Source organism: Hypanus sabinus, chromosome 6 (genome assembly GCF_030144855.1).
Source record: "Hypanus sabinus isolate sHypSab1 chromosome 6, sHypSab1.hap1, whole genome shotgun sequence".
In the NCBI taxonomy this organism is placed as follows: Eukaryota; Metazoa; Chordata; class Chondrichthyes; order Myliobatiformes; family Dasyatidae; genus Hypanus; species Hypanus sabinus.
In genome coordinates, this window is record NC_082711.1 from 124,021,385 (window position 1) to 124,036,833 (window position 15,449).

Here is a 15,449-nt window from a genome sequence, read left to right on the forward strand (position 1 = left end):
TAAGATCCACCCTTTTCCTTTGCTATCAAGTGCTTGCGCAGCAGTTAAAGCTGCGTAAACTTGTTGTGCTTTGCCTTTAATTACACTCTGTATCAACACTGACCATTTGTCGTTCGGACACTCTGAAATCTGAGCAATCGTTTCGAAATGTTGGAAATATCTTTCTACTTCTGTTTAACTAAATGGAGGGACCAATTTAATATCTTGACTAACAACAAACGGTTATCTAAAATCAGGCGACTGATTCCCAGTCCTAAATTCCGCCATCGCATATTCAAATTTTCTCTTTTTATCTTCAGCTTCTAACCTAGAACGGTCCAATTCTGCGTTACTTTGTTTCACCTTCATTTGTTCGATTTGCAACTGCATTTCTAGATTACTTATTGGAAACGACTCTAAAATCGATTCAACAAAATCATACGAATCCACATAGTGTGACGCGATTTTTCTTATTAGTGCCTTTGATGTAGATCTCGAAATACCTTTAAGTTCCAATCTACTAGCTATCTCAGAACACCTCATTTATTTTTGCGTTCGCTAATAACTCCGCGTCTGTCGAAGCCAGAAGATCATCAATACTCATTGTTGCCGAATGCCACTCACAAGCCAATCAAGCAAAAGAATCGAGCATTCCCCATTTCCAAAACACCGATTCAAAATATAACAGGCATATAAACTCAACAATGGTTGATCCCGGATACAGCCCCCATATTTATGTTACGGATTCAGCAACAATAAATATGTAAGTGAGGCAGGGTTTTTTTTTTAATAACAAATAAAACAAAACACTGAAAAACAAACCTCAAAAATAAACAAACGACTAACGCAACCGGAAATCAGCTGTTGTGCGGCAGCTTGAGCAGATCTTAAAAGGATAAAGCGAAAACTGTTCTTAAAGCGATGCTGCAAAAACAGTTCTTCAAAGAAGTACTGCGAAGGTTTAAAATGCTTACAGTCCATTAAAGGAGAGACTTTTTTAAACGATTTAAATTCTCTTTCACGTCGTATTGTTGCGATTCCCAGTCGAAATGTACTTTTCCCGGAGAATTTACGAAGATGAAAATTAAATGGGTTAAGGGCACTGACCTTCCTTGGCGAAATTGTACCCCACCCTTCCTGCTTTTATTGCAGGAGCTAACACTGGCACAGCCATCGAATTCCTTCCGAATGAGGGTCAAACAAGGTCGAACCTGTTTCACCGTCGAAATTGACTTTCCTCGATCTTTTAGCTCCCGAACTCCGATCTTCACTATGCACTGATTTTTAACTGGCAGTACTATAAAGAAACTGCCGGCAATGACCTTTTAAACTTTAGGCATTAAATATTACTCCACCTTTCAACGGAACTGCGTCATAATATTGGACCACGCAGTAACATGGAGGCAAAATGGCAAATCCAGCCACGACCTGCCCCTCCATACAGGGAGCGGTCCTCCTTTTATACCGTGTGAAAAAAAACATGACCTCTACTGGCTGGAAAATGACGTCACTCCACTATCACAGGACCATTACCTTAGGTCCAGTATAGCTCCACCACCACAGTCACGTGACAAGTACAAGATACCCACGGGTACGTAACAGTACTCTGATAATAAATCTTACTTTGAACTTTGATATGTTGATGATAGTACTTCTCCTGGCCTTGGGATTAAAAGGCTCCTGCAGTGCATGTATTCCGTCTTTAATTCGGTCCCATTTTTGATCAACTGATTAAACGCCCAGTTTGCCTTCTAATGTCTCAGCTGCATTTGCACAAGCTTTGCCTTTCTGAAATCCAATTTACTGGTTTTGGTGTACTGCCCCTAAAAACTGTCTATGCCTGCCATGTTTTAATGACCTGCTGACACCCCCATATGCATATTAGATTATCCCAGAGCAAGAATAATTTGAAATAATCCACAAAATGCTTGGGCGATTTTTAAGTAAAGCAAGAACCAAGTTCAACTTTCAAAGTGCAATTATTATTAAAGTTTACATAAATCCTTGAGATTTCTCACCGCCACCCAAATCCAACGACAGCCCCAAATCCGTATGCCCCAATTTTCGCCGACACGCCTCTAAATTTGTGCACATTCCTAAATTCACACGCCCCAGAAAAATTTGCCGAACCCCAAATTTGTGGATGGCCCCAAATGCGCACAACTGCGAACCCAATGACATCCCCACTTGCACATTACATTATCGTTGAGCAAAATAATTTCAAACAGTCCATCAACTTCAGCCTTCTCCTTAGAAAACAGTCAGAACAAAGGTCAGAATTGAAAGTGCTTTTATTAATAGTATGGAAAATGAAGTAATCTTAAGATTTATCACAACCCCACTTCCACCGGCTCTTCCGGTTCCAAGTGCAACCCCACATGGCTGCGTACACCGTATTCAACGACAGACTTTAAATCAGTGCATATACCCAATTTCGTGTACAAACCCAAACACGCTGACAGAACTATATGCACAACTGGTTTTTCCCGAGAAAAAAAAATATTTCAGAAAGTGCATATAAATAGCTGCCTTCACTTTAATTAAATTGAAAGTGCAGTGTTTAGTGTTCAGGCATTTATAGAATTATCAATAATGTATCTATAAATGAAACAATCTTGAGGTTTGTTATGCCTCCAAATGTACCGACACCCTGCAAATCCGTGCGCAGTCACATATTCGATGATACACTGCTAAATCAGCAGATATCCCTCAAACGTGTGCACCCATGCCTAAAGCCCCATATGCACATGTAATTATCCCATGTTATTGGGGTGGGACATTTTAATTTCCGAAACTCTGATGAGCAGTTACCTAGCCCAAGGGTTTTAGATTGGGTGGAGTTTGTTAGGTGTGTTCAGGAAGGCTTCTTGACTCAACATAGGATAAACCTGCAACAGGAGAGGCTGTACTTCATCTGGTATTGGGAAATGAACCTGGTAAGTTGTCAGATCTCTCGAGAGCATTTTGGGGATAGTGATCACAATTCTATCTCCTTTACCATAGCAGTGGAGCGGGATAGGAACAGACAAGTTCGGAAGGAGATTAATTGGAGGAGGGGGGAAATGAGGCTCTCAGGAAGGAACTTGGAAGCAGTAATTGGGAACAGACGTTCTCAAGGAAATGTGTGTCAGAGATGGGGCAAATGTTCAGGGGATAATTGCGTGGAGTTCTGCATACGTACGTTACAAAGAGACGGGAAGTACTGTAGGGGACACCAACTGTGGTTTACAAAGGCTGTTGTAAATCTAGTCAAAAAGAAAATAAAAGATTAGGGAACATTCAAAAAACTTGGTTCTGACTGAGATCTAGAAAATTGTAAGGCTAGAAGGAAGGAGCTTAAAAATGAAATCTGGGTTTTCCGGTGACGTCATCGTAAAAATGGCAACTTAAGTCACTAGCCCCTCCGGAAAAACGCGTATTAAGCCCCATTAACCCGTCAAATATAATATTTTTCGAAAAATATTTTATCTGAAAAGAGGAGTAAGAATGAGCAGAAGAGATGGATATAAAAAAAAAGCGACACTGCGGTGACTGCGTCCGAGAGGAGTGCAGCGAGTGGCTCTCCAACCCGACCGCGTGCTAGCGAGGTGGCTGCCGGGCCTCGTTCAGTCGAAGCGGCGAAAGTCTTCGAAATCCTGAAAGAAATAATGGAGGTCCAGAAATATATAAAGCAGCAGCTTCGTGATATTAAGCCAGAGCTCGCCAGCGTTAATCAAAAAATTGCTGTGGCAGAGACTCGCATTGAGAAGGTGGATGATCGCGTTCAAAACGTGGAGCGGATACTGAGCAAGACAATAAAAATAATACATGACCATGAAGGTAAACTGCTTGACTTGGAGGAAAGATGACGGCGGAAAAAATATCAGAATCTACAACGTTCCCGATGGAGCGGTGGGCGCGTCTATGACGGAGTTTGTTGGAAAGTTATTGCGAGACGCACTGGATCTTCCCCCGGCTGTGTAGCTGGAAGTCGAAAGAGCGTACTGCGCGTTCGTTTCAAAACCTACCTAGGAAAGAAAGCAACCTGAATAATAATTAAATTCCTTCGGTACAGCTCCAAAGCGCAGATTGTACGACGGGCCTGGGGTAAGAAGAGAGTGTTTTTAGAGGAAAAATTACTATATTTCGACCAAGATTCTCCCCTCCCCCCGCGCGGTCCTCCAGAAACGCAAAGAATACTCCGAAGTAAAGTGAGAATTAAAGCAAAATAAGATCAGATTTCAAACTCCGTACCCTACTAAACTTCGAGTGTTTTATGACAACGGGACGCAGTTGTACTAAACAGTGGAAGAGGCGACTACAGTCATGAAGGCCCGAGGGTTGCCCGTCAGCGTGACGAAAACGAAAGAAAGCCTGGCTGATGAATTGTCCCGCTCGGCTTGGGAAATAGTGCGAGAAACGAGAAGGCAGGAGAAGGGAGGAGGCCTAGAGAAACATATGAGGAAGTGACCGGGTGTTTCCCAAAGACAGTCCTAACCCCCTTCAGAAGAGCCATAAGGTTTGGCTAATTTTAAAAATGCTGAGAAGTTAAACAGAAGCAAAAGTACACGGTGATATACCTATCTCGAGAAATACTTATTATAATATGGATTTTATATTACTTAGTTGTTATTCTTTATTCGCTCACTTACTCCTTTTTCCCCACCAAAATGAGAATGTGTGTGTGTGTGTGTGCATATATGTGTATGTGTATGTCTATGTATGTATATATATATATATATATATATATATGTGTGTGTGTGTGTGTGTGTGTGTGTGTGTGTGCTTGTGTTTGTGTGTGTTTATATATATATATGTATAGGAGAAGTACAGAGGGAAATCTTTTCTGAGTAATGGATTTGTTCACTGACTTTTATGAATACTGCAATGAATACTCAACTCACAAATAGGAGGGGTTATCTCCCACAGCTAGACTTTTCCTCTAGGTCAACGCAGGGTCATTTGCTAGAGACCTCAGCCTTGGAATCACACGTTCGTTGCCATTTTTGTTATTATTTGAGTTTCTTGGTTCTTATTTGTTCAGGGAGTAGATCGATTACGTTTTATTCTAACTTCAACGATACATTGACACATGAACACAGATGGCTAAGGACAAGGTAAAATTCATTTATTTTAATATAAACGGGCTATTAAATCCAATCAAACGTAAGAGAATATTATGCAAAATGAAAAAAGGAACAAGTCCATATAGTATATTCGCAGGAAACTCATTTAAGTGATAATGAGCATAAAAAACTAAAGAGAATGTGCTTCACTAATCTGTTTTTCTCCTCATATAAATCAGGGCATAGGAGAGGAATTGCTATTCTTATCTCAAGTAAGCTAAATTTTGAAAAAAAATTCGAAATGGGAGATAAAGAAGGCAGTTATATTCTGGCAGTGGGGAATGTAGACGGCAATTCAGTTACTCTATTGAATATATACGCACCCCCGGTAAGTGAAAATTACTGATATTATGGTAACGGAAACAAAAGGTCTCCTGATATGTGGGGGAGACTTAAATTTACAATTACAACCAAACTTAGACTCTTCCAGTAGAAAAACCTATGAAACAAAATCTTTACATAAGAAAGTTAATACACTTTTTGAGGATGTTGGTTAATTGATAGATGGAGGGACCTTTTCCCTGACAGAACGGATTACACTCATTATTCTGCTCCACATTCTGTAGAAACAAGAATAGACTATTTCATAACATTTGGAAAAGGCAAACACAAAATCAACACCTGTGGAATAAGACATTCCAGGAATTACAAAATAGGCCGAAGGAATTTGGCACAGTTTACATTAGGGGAAATTTCAAAAATTAGGAATGAAATAAATAATTTGGCTCCGCAGGAAATCAGGAAAATCTTAATAATTCTGAAATAGAGACATTATGAAGGTGGATCGAAATCTATGAAAATACTGGCGTGGAAACTGAAAAAAAAAAGATAGCAGAAAATACAATTCATAGAATTAGGGACCCAGGAACGAAAATGATAAAAAATAAGTTAAGTGTAATTCAAGAAGCTGTTGAAGGGTTTTACAAAACGCTATATTCCAAAGTTCCAGGAGGAAGCATAACCCAAATTGACGCCCTCTTGAATTCTCTAGAGTTACCCACTTTAAGTGAAGAACAAAATAGAAGGATAACTGCTGACAGAACTGAAGTTGAATTAAAAGCTGCAATTAGTAGGCTTAAATTTTGCAAGTCACCAGGATCAGGTGGGTATACGGCAGAGTAGTAGAAAGAATTTAAAAATGAGTTAATTCCTGTTTTACTCCCCACACAGAAGTGGGCTCTAAAAATGTACAAATGCCATCCAGTTGGGAGGAAGCGATAATCTCAGCTATACCAAAAGAAGGCAAGGATAAAATGCGGGTCATTTAGACCAATATCCGTTCTTAATCTAGATTATAGGCTATTTACCTCCATCATGGCCAAACGATTAAAGGAGTTTCTACCCATACTGATACGTAATGATCAGACAGGTTTTATACGACAACGCCAGACTCAAGATAATATACGAAGGATACTTCACATTCTGGATCATATACAATAAATAAATAAAATCGAAGCAATAGTGATAAGCGTGGACGCTGAAAAAGCATTTGATTCGGTTAATTGGAATTTTCTTTAAAGAGTTTTACATAGATTTGGTTTCCAAGACGCAATTATTAATACCATACAGACACTATATGACAATCCTACTGCTAGGATTAAAATCAATGGATATTTATCAAATAGACTTACCCTAGAAAGGGGCACGAGACTGGGTTGCGCATTGTCATCGCTACTCTTCGCGCTGTATCTGGAACCATTAGCTCAATACATGAGACAAAGTGAAGATATCAGGGGAATTCCTATTCAAGGAACAGAGTATAAATTGGCTTGTTATGTGGATGACATTTTGATCTATCTTGGGCAACCAACATACTCTTTACCAAAATTGATGCAATCCTTTGAACAATATGATCAATTATAAGTTTACAAGATCAACATAGATAGAAGCCAATTACTTTCATATTACTCTAGCCCACCAAGAGTACTTGAAAGTCGATACCCCTGGGCATGGCACACAGAGTCTTTCAAATATTTGGGCATGATTATGCCAAAAGATTTGGCAAAATTATCAGAATGTTATTATCAGCTTTTATATAAAAAAATTAAGGAAGATGCGGCAAAATGGATCCTGATTCCTTTTTTTTCAGTCTCAGCTCAAGGATTGAGACTATTAAAATGAATATACTGCCCAGACTGTTATATCTCTTTCAGACTCTACCAATAGAGATTAATCAAAATCAATTCAATGAATGGAAAAAAATACTATCAAGGTATATTTGGCAGGGTAAAAGGCCTGGAGCTCGTCTGAAAACTTTGCAATTAGCAAAAGAAAATGGGGTTGAGGCTTGCCTTCTCTAAAAAGATTATTATTTTGCAGCACAGTTGAGAGCTGTGCTAAGTTGGTGCAACCCATCATATGACGTTCAATGGAAAAACACTGAGGAGCGGGTACTTCCCATCCCCATACAAGCAATTTTGACTGATAATAACCTGCAAAGGGACATAAGTACTATTGATAACCCATGGGTGAAATTGACTCTTAAAATATGGAAATAAAATATAATAAAATAAAATAAAATAAGGAATATAATCTAGAGGGAGATATTGCAATTCTTAAATGGTGTGCTTATGACTCGGATTTTACGCCAAATAAATTAGATGCTAGATTTAAGGACCGGACAGTTAAAGGAATAACAGTTCTTTGCAACATAATGAAAAGAACGTTTTTTTCATTAAAATAAACCGCTAAAACAACTGAAAAAATTGTTCAGTTTTTAAATGCTTAAAGATAAACACTTATTTGAAACACAAGATTTTTATCGGTATTTAAAGATGCGACAATATGTTAACAAGCCGCTTAAAAATGTAATCAAGACAAATAAATGCTTGATAGAGCTCTTTATAAAAGCATATAATTCAGGTAACGGTAGTAGAATCATTTCAAGCATGAAATTATAAATATAAGGGTTGTCAAATCTTAAAACACAATCGACTTCATACATTAAAACAAAATGGGAGAAGGAAAGAGGGATAATTATATCTGAGGAAGAATGAACAACAATATGGAGATATCAATGGAAGTGTACCAATTCACAGAAATGGAGGGAGTTTGGATGGAAAAACTTGATAGGATATTTTATTACACACTCTCAGAAATGCCATTATATGGTAACCTCCCTGTTTGCTGGAGAAATTGTGGAAATCAAAATGTTAATCATTATCATATTTTTTGGGACTGCCCTGTTATCAAAAACTATTGGAGGAGCATACAAAATGCCCTGTAAGACATCTCTAAATGTGGAATGCCCTTGAAGAGTAAGACCAGATATTTTGGATATATACCTCAAGAATGGTTGAAAAGGAATAAATATTTAATGAACATACTGTTGGTGGCTGGTAAAAAGACCCGGACTAGGAAATGGTTATCACAGGAGAGCCCAACTTTAAATACATGGATAGAAATGTCAATGGACGTTTACAAAATGGAGAAGATAGCAGCATCTGTTAATCATAAGCTGGAACAATTTGATTCATACTGGGAAAATGGTTTAACTATATAATGCCTCACAGGCTAGATTTTATTCTCACAAATCAATGAACCTGCTATAAAAATGATCACTCCCTACTTGTACATAGTTCTTTCCTTTTTTCTTTTCACTCTTTTCTATAACTGTATACCCCAGATACAAACTTTGTGGAGATTTTGTGATATCTATGATTATATGATATATATGTACAATGTCTGAAATACATCTTATGGAAATGTTTGTTTGATGAACTTCAAATAAAAAATACGAAAAGAAAATTAAATTTGGAGAGGCAGAAGGGGCCATGAGAAGTTCTTGGCGAACAGGATTAAGGAAACCCCCCAAGGCATTCTACACGTATGTGAAGAGCAAGAAGACAAGATGTGGGAGAATAGGACCAAACAAGTGTGACAGTGGAAAAGTGTATATGGAACCTGAAGGCATCGGACAATTACTTAATCAATAGTTAGCTTCAGTACTCATTACAGAAAAGGACTTTGGCGAGTGTAGGGATAAAAATCTTGAGCTATATTAAGAAACAACATGTACTGAGCTTTTGGAAAGGAACAATTTGGATAAGTTACCAGATCCGGAAGAGATATAACCCAGGCTACTGTGAGAGACGAAGGAGGAGATTGCTGAGCTCCTGGCGATAATATTTACTTCATCAATGGGCACGGCAGAGGTTCCATCGGACTGCAGGATTGCGGATGTTGTTCCCTTATTCAAGAAAGAGAGTCGAGATAGCCCAAGAAATTATAGAGCAGTGAGTCTTAATTCAGTTGTTGTTAACTTGATGGAAATGACCCTGAGAAGCAGGATTTATGAACATTTGGAATACGATTAGGAATAGTCAGCCTGGCTTTGTCAAAAGCAGGCCACCGCTTATGAACCTAAATGAAGTTTCTGAGGATGTGACTAAACACGTTGATGAAGGTAGAACAGCATAAGTAATGGATGTGTTTTTCAGCAAGGCTTTCGAAAAAGTATCCCAAGCAAGGTTTAATGATAAAGTAAGGAGTCCTGTATTCCAAGGGGACATTGCCTTCTGGATTCATAATTTGCTTGCCCACAGAAGGCAAAGTGCGGTTGTAGACGGGTCATCTTCTGCATGGAGTTTAGTGAACAGTGGTGTGCCTCAGGGATCTGCTTTGGGACTCCTTCTCTTCGTGAGATTTTATAAATGATCTGAATGAGGAAGTACAGGAATGGGTTAGTAAATTTGATGATGACAAAAAGGATGGGGGAGTTGTGAATAGGGTGGAGGGACTTCAGATGTTACAGTGGAGCATCGATAGGATGCAAAACTATGCTGAGAAGTGGCGGATGGAGTTCAACGAAAATAAGTGTGAGGTTGTTCATTTGGTTAGGTCAAATATCATGGTAGAATATAGTATTAATGGTAAGACTCTTGGAAGTGTGATGGATCAGAGGGATCTTGAGGTCCGAATCCATAGAAGACTCAAAGCTGCTGCGCAGGTTAACTCCATGGCTCAGAAGGTATACGGTGCATCAACCATATAATTGATTTTTGGAGTCGAGAGGTAATGTTGCAGTAATTTCGGACCCTGCTTAGACACAACCTCGAGCATTGTGCTCAGTTCTCATCGCCTCACTACAGGAAGGATGTGGAAGCAATAGAAAGGGTGCAAAGGAAATTTACAAGGATGTTGCCTGGGATGTGGAACATGTCTTATGAGAAAAGTTTGAGAGAACTCGAGTTTTTCTCCTTGGAGCGATGGAGGATGAGCGGAAAGCTGAATAAGATGATGAGAGGCAATGATCGTTTGAACTGTCAGAAGCTTTTTCCCAAGGCTGAAATGGCTAACACGAGAGGGCACAGTTATATGGTGCTTGGAAGTAGGTACAGAGGAGATGTCAGGGGTAAGTTGTGTATTTTTGTTAAGCAGGATACTGATGAGTTCATGGAATGGGCTGCTGGCGACGGTGTGGAGGCGGATACGATAAAATCATTTAACAGACTTCTGAATAGATGCATGGTGATTAGAAAAATCGAGGATAGGGTAACCCTAGGCTTCTTCTAAAGTAAGGATATGTTCGGAACAGCATTGTGGGTCGAAGGGCCTTCCGTCTGCTGCAGGATTTCTATATTTCAATCATAGCATTATTGGCAATATCCTTCTCTATCTGTCTTTCAGAAATCCTAATTTCCCTCTTCACTATCGCAGTCATATTTTCATATGCATTACGGTTAACTTCATTAACATTTTTTTCTGAATTCTTTATATAGTTGTCCCTTCTTCAATGTTTCTATGTGTATATTAATTCATCAATGTTCTGTTCTATATATTTGCTATGTGTTCCCGCAGAAATAGAACCTCAGAGTTGTACCTGGTTTCATGTCTGTATTCCGATAAATTTTACTTTGAACTTTGATCTATTGCTCTCGACCTTGGGAATGAACGTTTCCTGCACTACGTGCATTTCCTCTTTCAATCCACTGTTCCTCAAATAACTCAAAATCAAGCAGTTCCTCCAGTTTACCTTCTAACGGCTTAGCCACATCTGCACACACTTTGTCTTTCTGAAATTAAATTTAACTGTATTGTTTTTTCCAGATATACTCCCACCAAATTTCAAGTCTAACAATGTTATTATCAATTGCTCCTAAAGTTTCAAAAACTTTCGTACGCCAAATTCCATCCTGATTGCTAAAGAACATCAAATCTACACGGGACAAAACGGGACCCCTACTGGGTCAAAAATCAATCATTTCAAATCTCAATAATTTTTCTTTCCTATAACCCATTAGTCACTGGGTTCTTCCACTCAATATCTGTGAAATCAATGTCACCCATACCTATAACAATACACTCTGAACCTGTTTTTGTTTTCATATTTTCGTAGAGAAGATCGCAAAGAGGAATTGACCTCAATTGGAGACTATGGTTGTCATGGAGGTATGAAGGAAAATAAAAATGCTCTGATAAAGATTGGGAGTATTAACAACGGGAAAATGAGAGGCAAGCGATTTAAACGAAGTCAGACCAGAAAGGTGCTTGATTACCTCCAACTTTCACCCTGCCCTCCATTTTACCTGAACCATTTCTGATGCCTCTCTCCCCTTTCTTGATCTTTCTGTCTCTATCTCTGGAGACGGCTTATCTACTGATATCTACCATAAACCTACAGACTCTCAGAGATACCTGGACTATTCCTCTTCCCACCCTGTCTCTTGCAAAGATGCTATCCCCTTCTCGCAACCCCTTCGTTTCAACCGCATCTGCTCTCAGGATGAGGCTTTTCATTCCAAAGCGAAGGAGATGTCACCGTTTTTTAAACAAAGGGGCTTCCTTTCTTCCACCATCAATTGTGCTCTCAAACGCATCTCTCCAATTTCCCGCACATCTGCCCTCACCCCATCCACCTGCCACCTCCAATCTGGATAGAGATTCCCTTGTCCTCACCTACCAGCTTCCGGGTCCAATGTATAATTCTCCGTAACCTCCGCCACCTCCAACAGCATCCCAGTACCAGCACATCTCTACATTCCCACCCTCTTTCTGCCTTCTGCAGGCATCGCTCCCTATGCGACTCCTTTGTCGATTCGTCGCCTCCATCCCTTTCCACCGATCTCCTTCCCGGCACTTATCCTTTTAAGCGCAATAAATGCTACAACTGCCCTTGCACCTCGTCCCTCACCAACATTCAGGGGCTCAAACAATCCTTCTAGGTGAGGCGACACTTCACCTGTGAATCAGCTGGTGTGGTATACTGCGTCCGGTGTTCCAGGTGCGGCCTTTTATATATTGTGGAGACCCGACGCAGAGTGGGAGACCGTTTTATTGAACACCTACGTTCTCTCCGCCAGACAAAGCAGGATCTTCCAGTGGCCACATATTTTAATTCCACGTCCCATTCCTATTCTGATATTCTATCCATGGCCTCCTCTACTGTCACCTCAGTCGGAAGAACAACACCTTATATACCGGCTGGTTAGACTCCAATCTGTTGGCATGAACATTGACTTCTCGAACTTCCATTAATGCCCTTCCTCCCCTTCTTACCCCATTCTTGATTTATTTATTCTCCCTCTTTTTTCTTTCTGCCCCTCCCTCTTTGCCTATCACTCTTTGCATGATCTCCATATTCCTCTGGTGCTCCCCTCCCCCGTTCTTTCTCCCTAGGCCTCCCCTCCCATGATCCTTTCCATTCTGCAGCTCTGTATCCCTTTTGCCAATCACCTTCCCGGCTTTCATCTTCACCCCACTCCCTCTGGTCTACTATCATTTCGCATTTCACCCTCCCCTCCTATTTTCAAATCTCTTGCTATCTTTCCTTTCAGTTAATCCTGACGAAGGGTCTCTGCCCGAAACGTCGACAGTGCTTCTCCCTATGGATGCTGCCTGGCCTGCGTGTTCCACCAGCGTTTTAGTGTGTTGCTTAAATTTCCAGCATCTGCAGATATCCTCTTGATTGCTTAGTGAAGTTTAAGTTGCCCATGACAACAGTCATGTTAAAATGGCACCTTCCAAAATCTATCCCACGATCTGTCACTGTCTCTGTCTATTGTTTTGTTTTGGTGATGGGAGCTCTGTACAGAATACTGTTAAACGAGTGTTTGTTTCCTTCCTGCTTCTGAGTTCCACTCACAGTCCTTTAACATAAAATCCCTCCACAGTGTCCTACCTTTCTGTAATTGTGATACTACCATACTCTCCCTGTTTTTCAAAGGCATTCCCTTTACACTATTTCACCTGGCAATGCCCATTTTGAAACATCTGAACCCGAAAAGTAGAGAAGCGATTCCTCTCTTTGTGATTGTCAAGTCTCCGTGACAGTTCGGAATTTATTCACCCAGTGTAATAATTACGCCAGGTCATTGACTATTTGCCCAGTTTCCTACTTGAACTACATGAAGTATGCAATTCACCGTAGATATTGCGATTTAAGGATCCCCAGGCACAAGATTGATTGAATTTACGTCATATTTGTCAAACCAATTGATTTTAAAAACTTTTTTATTCGAAAAACTCCGCTGAATTGCATTCAGCATTCAATCAGCTGGCCATTTAATTTAAACACATACTTTATTCCATTCATTAGCTCTCTTCTGACTTTCCTCTGTGTCAGTGTATAGATGCAAGTATTGGTGCACATACTCAGAATTTGAAACATGAACCCGAATTGTTGTAGTCTATATACCGGGGAACTCAAATATCTGTCCTGATAAAAGTAGTTTTACGTTTGCTATTTCCTGGAACGTACTACAAATGGCATCCAAAATAATATGAAATTAGCTGATATAGTAAACAACAAAATCATCGATTTTCTAAGTTTTTGCACCTCGGTATCTTTCTGATTATCATTGCTGTTCCGAAGCTCTCTGCGAGCTCTATTTGCGGCAATGATATGTCTTCCTGTTAACCCACTGAACACGACCATTAAGCCGGTTGGTAGCAACGTTGTTAACATACTAACGAATAATTGGATTCCTTTCTACAGAGGAGAAGTAGCATATTCATATGTGATGGTGCAACGCCACGGCAGGTTGTCAAAAATGACATAAGGTTCAACGACAAAGTAAAACGCGACACTTCTCCCGCAGCTCACTATAATCACCGTCACCATAAACACCGTTGCTGTTCTTTCAGTGCAGTATCGTTCGCGCAGCTCTCGACAACATATTGCGATAAAACGATCGAAGGTAAAACTGAACGGTAAACCAAACAGAACAGTCCGTTGCTACAAACCGAACTCCAAGTGTCGGGGCGCATACAGGAGTGATGAGCAGGGATCTGGAATAAATGTAGATATTGTTGGCCTGTCCCACTAAAGCGAAAACTATAATCACCATCAGATCAGCAGTTGCCCTTCCAACCAGGTAACAGGTGATGCATTTGGAGAGTCCGCATTTTCCCCGAGATAGGATCAAAATCGCCGTTAAATTAACTACCAGAAATTTAGAATAAAATAAAACAGAATTATCGTTAGCTACAACTCTCTGAATATCCACAGTTCTTCTGGTGCTATGCAAGTTATGTATTCTGGAAGTGATAAGGATAAATTCAATGTGTGCCGCCCCATCGGTGTACTCGGCGTGGAGGACAATAATGGACTGGTGACTTTCCGACATTTTAGAGCGAGGCATCTGATTTCCACGACTCACCCACCGGTGACCGGTCGATTGATCCAGTAATCATCATCACGAGGAACGGCATTTCCATTATTAAATGTGAAACAGTTGAAGGGTTTATTTGTATTGAACTTAATGTACTTTAAAGTATAAGTTGTAATTTAGTGATTATGGAACGACCTGCATGTCGATATTTAACTGGCTGGTCAGTTGAAATTGCTGCCCGATCTGGAAAAGTGACCACTGTCCCTTCAGAAAGCAGAGCAAGGTCAAAGACGAAAGTTTGGCAATATCGGCACCAAGGTTATTGACAAAAGAAAAAAAAACCTCATTATTTCTAAAAAGTTTGGAAAATGAAAAAAAAAAGCCTATCAGATGCTTGAACCCTCAATTCTAGAAACACATTTCAGGCGACGGTATCATCTGTGCTGTTTAACAGTCCGAATAGTGCAGCGGAACAAAAGCAAGACGACAACGGTACCATACATTTAGTGACCAGCTATAGTATCTTACCAGGGATACCGATCGCTACAAGTGTAATATTGAAAATGCCCGCGGTGTAATAAATCGCTGGATGTCCCATATTCCGTCAGAAGCAGCGTTCAGGTGTACGGAACATTCCAAATGTTCATATGGATCGATTTTACAGGGTTATATACAATTCAGAATAATTCCACTGAGGCAATTATTGGGGTTACCACGTCAGTCGCATTAGTAACAATCAGCTGCACAAACACTTGCATTAACATGTTTTTCTCACGCTGTCACTGTGCCACAAAGTCGCTTCACCAAAGGATGT